This window comes from Pituophis catenifer, unplaced genomic scaffold, assembly GCF_029215685.1.
Source record: "Pituophis catenifer annectens isolate HBS135680 unplaced genomic scaffold, rPitCat1.0.hap2 SCAF_1, whole genome shotgun sequence".
Classification (NCBI taxonomy): domain Eukaryota; kingdom Metazoa; phylum Chordata; class Lepidosauria; order Squamata; family Colubridae; genus Pituophis; species Pituophis catenifer.
The window spans coordinates 95,743,239-95,750,093 of NW_027256881.1; the positions used below are offsets into that span (position 1 = coordinate 95,743,239).

Sequence of the window (6,855 nt, forward strand, 5' to 3'; positions counted from 1 at the left end):
CCTTTTAATATGCATTGGACCTTTCTCTCTTATATGTCTAACCAATTCTTCCTCATGCAACATAATACCAGTTTTTTGGTCCTCTTTCCATCTCAATTGTAATTGATTATATTGTAACCAATTTAAATTAATTCCTTCATCCAACAGTGTCTGTAATGTCTTCAGCTGCCATCTGCCCGCATCTGTAAAAAGAACCTCTTTGTATAAAAACCCCCCGAGTGACATTATATTTGTATTCCACAAAGTATGACCAAGATCCAGCCATAACGGTATTTTATAATCCCATTTGAGTCGGTGCTTCTTCCAAACTCTCATCAAAGATTCTCTAAGTATATGACTTTTAAATACTTTATCTGCTTTGTCGTCGTAAAATAAATAAGCATGCCATCCAAATTCAAGATCAAAACTTTCTGCATTCAGTATTCCAGTCTTTTTACTTCCAAACCAATCACTTGTTAAAGTTAAAGCTGCTGCATCATAATATAACTGTAGGTTTGGGAGTTTAAGGCCTCCTCTTTCTGGAACATCTTGCATAATTTTCAGTTTCACTCTCGGCTTCTTCTCGTTCCAGACAAACTTATTCACACCAGACTGCCAAACTTTCAGTTGTTTATCACTTTTAAGCACCGGAATCATTTGAAACAAAAACAGAAATCTTGGCAAAATGTTCATCTTAACTGCTGCTATTCTTCCAAGTAAAGACAGTTGCAGCTTTATCCAAGTCTCCATATCTTTCTGGACCTCTCGCCACAACACCTCATAATTATTTTGAAACAATTTCATATTTGATTCTGCAACCTGAACTCCAAGATATTTTACCTTAGGTACAATTTCAAAACCTGCCCTCCTTTCAAGCTCATGTTTACGATCTTGTGTCATATTTTTTACTATCATTTTAGTCTTTTTTGAATTCAGTCTAAAGCCTGAAACTCTACCATAGTCTTGTATAATGTCGTTCATCAAGATTATTGATTCCATTGGTTGTGATAGGGTAACAACCAGATCATCTGCAAATGCCTTTATTCTGTAATCCTCTTGCCTTATCATTATGCCTTTCAAAATTTTAGAGTCCCGTATTGTGTTTAGCAAGACTTCCAATGTTAAAATAAATAAAAGTGGGGACAACGGACATCCCTGTCTTGTTCCTTTTTCAATTTTAAACTCTGTCGTCAAACTTCCATTAATAATAATCTGTGCCTTTTGCTCTTGATAAATTGCTGAGATCGCCTGTATAAATTGGTCCCCAAAATCCATCTTTTTTAAAGTCTTTAGTAGAAAATTCCAATCCACTCTATCAAAGGCCTTCTCTGCATCCAAAAAAGCCAGCACTGCAGGAATCTGTTTATTCTTATCAAGATATTCCAATAAGTCTATTACTTGCCTTACATTGTCCTTCATATATCTGCCTTCAATAAATCCCGCTTGGTCCTCATGAATCACCTTTTGGATTACTGGCATCAACCTGTTGGCTAATACCTTCGCATAAATTTTATAGTCTGTGTTCAAAAGAGATATTGGTCTATAATTCTCTGGATTTTTAGGACCAACTTGTTCTTTTGGTATCAAAGATATATAAGCAGTTGTCCACGATGGGGGTATTTTACCCCCTTGTTGAATGTTACAAAATAAATCTCTAAGTTGTCCCACCATTTCAGCTTGCAAAGTTTTATAATACACTGCAGTCAAACCGTCCGTGCCAGGAGCTTTGGCTGTTTTTAACTGTTTAATTGCTGCTGTTATCTCCTCCTCTGTTATGGGATAATTCATTCTTTCCTTTTGTTGATCAGTAATTTTTGTAACTCTCTTATCATTTAAATATTTTTCTATAAGTCCATTCTGCACCTCTTCTTTAGCATATAATTTAGTATAATAGTCCACAAAAGCTTCTTTAATTAATTTTTGTTGAAAGATTTCTTTCCCGCCAATATCAATACTATCAATAGTCCGTATACTTTGTTTTTTCCTCAATATGTAAGCCAACCATCTGCCCGGTTTGTTAGCGTTACAAAATGTATTATGTAGGCTTGTTGCAACTTGTTCCGCCATAAGCATTTGAAATTGGTCTTTCAAAAGTTTTATAGCACTTCGGATTCTTTCATCTGTTGGATTTTTAATAAGTAGCTGTTCTTTATTCTTTATTTCCATTTCCAACTCAATTCTTTTCTTTTGTCGGAACTGTCTATGTTTAGAGTTCATATAGATAAGTACCCCTCTCATATAAGCTTTACTTGCGTCCCAAACAATTTCAATTGGAGTACCTTTATTCAAATTTATTTCAAAAAATTCTTTCAAATGCTTTTTAAGTTCTATTGTATTCTTTTCATATCTAAACAAGTTCTCATTTAATCTCCAAGAACGTCTCTCAACCTTATCCATCTCAATTTCTATCCATACAGGGCTATGGTCAGTCAAAGTTCTTGGAAAAATCTTTGTTCTTTTTGTCTTAACAAGTAGATCATTTGACAACAGGATAAAATCAATCCTAGAAAAAGATCTATGTCTATCAGAAAAAAAAGTATAATCCAATACGTTTGAATTATGTATTCTCCAAACATCTTTTAATTCCATATCTTCTTTCATATCAAAAAAAGTCTGTGGTAGTCTAATTCTAGACTTTGCCAAGCTCTTTTTATCTAGTTTAGAATCAATTACTCCATTCCAGTCTCCCATAATTAAAATAGATCTATAGTCCCATTGCAATATTTTAGTATGTAACATCTTATAAAAATAATCCTGTTGTTGGTTGGGAGCATAAATTCCAATCAGAAGAATTAGTCCATTTGCTGTAGACAATTCAATTGCTACAAACCTACCATCTTGATCTGCTTCTATAACTTTCGCTGTTAATTTTTTATTTACATAAATAACCACACCATTCTTTTTCTGCGAAGTCGAAGATATATAATGTGCTCCTAATTTTGAGTTTATCAAATATTTTTGATCTTGAGTAGTTATATGCGTTTCTTGTAAACATATTATATCATTATTAAATTGTTTCAAATATGTAAATAATTTCTTCCTTTTCTGTGCTGAATTCAACCCATTGACATTCCAAGATAGACACTTAAAGGTCATCAGCCTCTTTCTGGAGCGCGGAGCAATATCTTTGAAGTTCATCCGAAAGCTTCGATCTCGCTCCTCCCATAGCGCCACTCTCTTGTACGGTACTCTTAACTGCCTTCTTGTCTTGTCTTTCCTGTTGTTGTTGTTGCTGTTGTTTAAATAGCTTAGATTGAGCTCTAGTTATACGTTGATCTTTCACTTCAGCCAACTGAATCAAATCCAAAATTGGAGAAGAATCCAACAAGGGTTCACTCAAAAAACCTCCTTCTGCACCTTGCACTGTTTCTAATTCCTGCTTGGACTGTTCTTTCAATTGCCTCTCTTCACTCTCCTTAATCTCCAAAACTGTAGATGTGCGTGGAGATGGAGTTCTTTCCTTAAGTATAGTACTATAAAAATGTTGTGCCTTCTCCACGGTATTCAACCGATATCCTTCTCCCTTGTATCTAAAAATTATCCCAGCTGGTGCGTCCCACCGGAAGGGTATCTGTAAGTTTTTCAATTCCTTAACAAGAAAACCAAATTCTTTTCTAGCTTTCAGCATTTTAGGAGGTAATTCTTTAAAAATTTCAAGTCATGAACCCCCCACTTGTACAGAAGTGTGAAAAGATTTTTGCAGGATATGATTTCTAATTTCTCTATCAGTAAAATATATCACCACATCTCTAGGCAGTTGTCTTTGTCTGGCCACCCAAGAGTTCACTCTGTAAATTTTATCTATTTTATGAAATACCAAATCAGGATTAGCTTGTAAAATCTTAGCCAAGGCTTCAGAGCAAACTTGTCTCAAGTCCTGTCTCTCCTCCTCTCGAATTCCCCGAAGCCGTATAGCAAATTCCATCGCCCGGAATTGTATCATAACAATCTCATCTTCAATTCTCTGCATTTTATTGTCAACTTCATCAATTTTATAATCATTGTCTTTCATCTTAACATTAACTTCTGATTTAAATTCTTCAACTTTAAAATCAACTTTCCCAATAAATTCTACCAGGCCAGACGCCACTTCAGATATTTTTTTGGTCACCTTTTTTTGATTCTGATTCACCATGTCTTTAACTTCATTAATTTCCTGCATAAATTCCTGATGTGATTTTTGAAGTTTATCATCTATCTCCTGTTGAGATTTTTGAAATTTATCATCCAAAGTTTTAGAAATAAATTCTTTTAAATCTCCCACATCAAATTCTTTTTTCTGGGTTTGTAACTGTTGAGCAGGGGGAGGTTGCGTTTCATGTTTATGTGTGGGGGATCCCCCCCCTGATGCCTTCCCTTCCTGCTTCTTTGAAGCCATCCTGGCTCGTGATCTAGTTTTTCTAAAGAGGGAGGTTCCTTTTCCTTTCCCTCCTGCACAAAAACTTCTAAAAAAGTCCCCCAGATTTAATCAAATAAAGACTAAAATAAAGCAAAGTCCAGTATTAAAAAGGGAGAAATTGTTGTTTCTCTTATAACAAGCAAGGCAGCTTTGTAACAACTTGGAAACTTTGTAACAAAACAAGATAACTTCACCAATCCACATTCACTGGCTCGTTAACTCTAAGGCTAGACGCCATATTTTTTTTCTTTTCAAAGCACTTTCACTCACTCGGATTTCTCAAATTGAAAGTCAATAGAGTGCTGATACTTGCGTTTCCAAATTTCAGGATTCAGGTAATTTCGCTGTTTGTTAAAGCCGGTTCTTTCGCTTTAAGTTTCCTGCAGCCGGCTTGTTCTGCAAAGGCAGAATCGTCCCACGTCGCCCGGAGTTTCAGCAGGCTGGAAGGGAGCCACGCCTGTTCTCTCCCCAGAAACTTCCCTGGGGGGTTACAGGGGCTCAACCGGTGCCCTGCGGTCTCTCTTCTTCAATCCTTTAGGATTTAGAAGTTTTCGAGCCGCTTCTTCGTTTCGAAGCGGCTCTACAGGCGGCGGGGCTGGCGGAGCTTCAAAGAGCGCCGCCGACGCCGAAGACAAGGAAACCGGAAGTGGCAATTTAAACTTTTTGAGTGAAAAATGAAGGAATTTCGCCAGATACACCTTGGATAAATTTCTAAAAAACACTTTTTAGAAATATATAGAGAAATGTGACACTTGTGATACCAGTGGCAAAACATTAATTTTTAATGCATGAATTTTATACACTCAGTATAGGTGAAGCCCAGCTATCTAAATCTCTTTCTGTGTCTCACAGCAATGTTTTTAAAATCATTCTTATCATATAATACATATATCTACATATACTGTATCTAAGTATTCTCAATTCAAGATTAATTATTGCTGCCAAACATTGCTGAAATGGTATACTTACCTAATATAGGCAATTTCTTCCAAAAGCATCAGTTCAGATTTTGACCATTCAATACAATCAGCTGTGATGGCCGAGTGGTGAAGGCGTTGGACTCGAAATCCAATAGGGTTTCCCTGCGCAGGTTCGAATCCTGCTCACAGCGTGATGCCTGTCTTCTAAAAAAGACAATCAATAGTATACCCAGAAAAGGCTTCTTTTGCATTTTTTAATATTATTTATAACAGTACAAAGATTCAGGGTACTCTCAGAACTATCCTACAACACTGAGTTCATTCCAAAAATGGTAGCCTTCCCAACAAGTCAAATTAATAGTGCCACAAATATCATCCGACATCAGTGGCAATGTTTTTCCAATCTTGGCAAGTTTAAGATGTGTGAACTTCAATTCCAACCAGCTCTGGGAATTAAAGTTCACACATTTTAAACCTGCCAAATTTGAAAAACACTGCTCTATGGTAAGTGAGATGTTTAAGCTGAAAAATTTCCAAGGCTGGTAATATATGCCTACTCATCTGTTCTCTGTCTGTAAGGCATATTGATTCAAATCTTTTATTATTTTTATCTTTTATAATTGATCAGCTTGGTATACAAGCTAATATTAGATACAAAAATTAATTTCCATTAAATTGTTAGAGTTTACATGAGGCTTTACCTTTGCTGAACCTTCCCAGAGACTTATGCCTATAAGAGCAGCTACTACAAACTGTTGACAGTTTTTCACATGTAATTATGATTGCTGAATATATATCCTCCCTAGGTTTAAAGCCTAGAGTACACTCCCTGAAAAGTTCTCTATATAGCAATATATTTTTGTTTCTGTACTTGCTAGTAGGTGGTGATTCTGTGTTTATGTCAACATCCATCTTGAGTATCCAAATTAAAATGCAGGATCATTTCAGTTCTGAAAAGCTTACTGTTTATTGAATACAGAGCGTAGGAATGGCAAGGTAAAACTAACCCTAAATTTCTAAGGCACCAGTTCACAGTATTAAACAATGAATTTTACAACTTAACCCTCAGGCTTCCACATAGATGACATAAAAAAGTTCTCCTTGTTATGGGAGTTATCTGTCTTCTTCTGCACACCTATTGATCTGACCTTGAAAAGTTTCCAGAGTCTCACAAGCTCCCATGGAACTGCAGAAGTTTTGTTTCTCCAAATCAACTCATTCGTAGTCAACATCCCCCCCCAATGGTGGGTTTCAAATTTTTTTACTGTGGGCATGGCTTGGTGGGTGTGGCATGGCTAGGTGGGCATGGCTTGGTGGGCATGGCAGAGTAAGGATACTGTAAAATCTCCATTCCCACCCCACTCCAGGGGAAGGTTATTGCAAAATCCCCATTTCCTCCCGATCAGCTGGGACTCGGGAGGCAGAGAATAGATGGGGGCGGGGCCAGTCAGAGGTGCTATTTACTGATTCTCCGAACTACTCAAAATTTCCACTACCGGTTCTCCAGAACTGGTTAGAACCTGCTGAAACCCACTTACTCTAGTGACAAGTTGAAAT

The 6,855-nt window shown here is 36.6% G+C and overlaps 1 non-coding gene across 1 annotated transcript; it reads left to right on the top strand.

Moving 5' to 3' along the window:
- Nucleotides 1-5,407: 5,407 nt before the first annotated feature.
- Nucleotides 5,408-5,489, top strand: TRNAS-CGA (transfer RNA serine (anticodon CGA)). The gene has a single exon. It is a non-coding gene; the product is annotated as a tRNA-Ser (tRNA).
- The last annotated feature ends 1,366 nt before the right edge of the window (nt 5,490-6,855 follow it).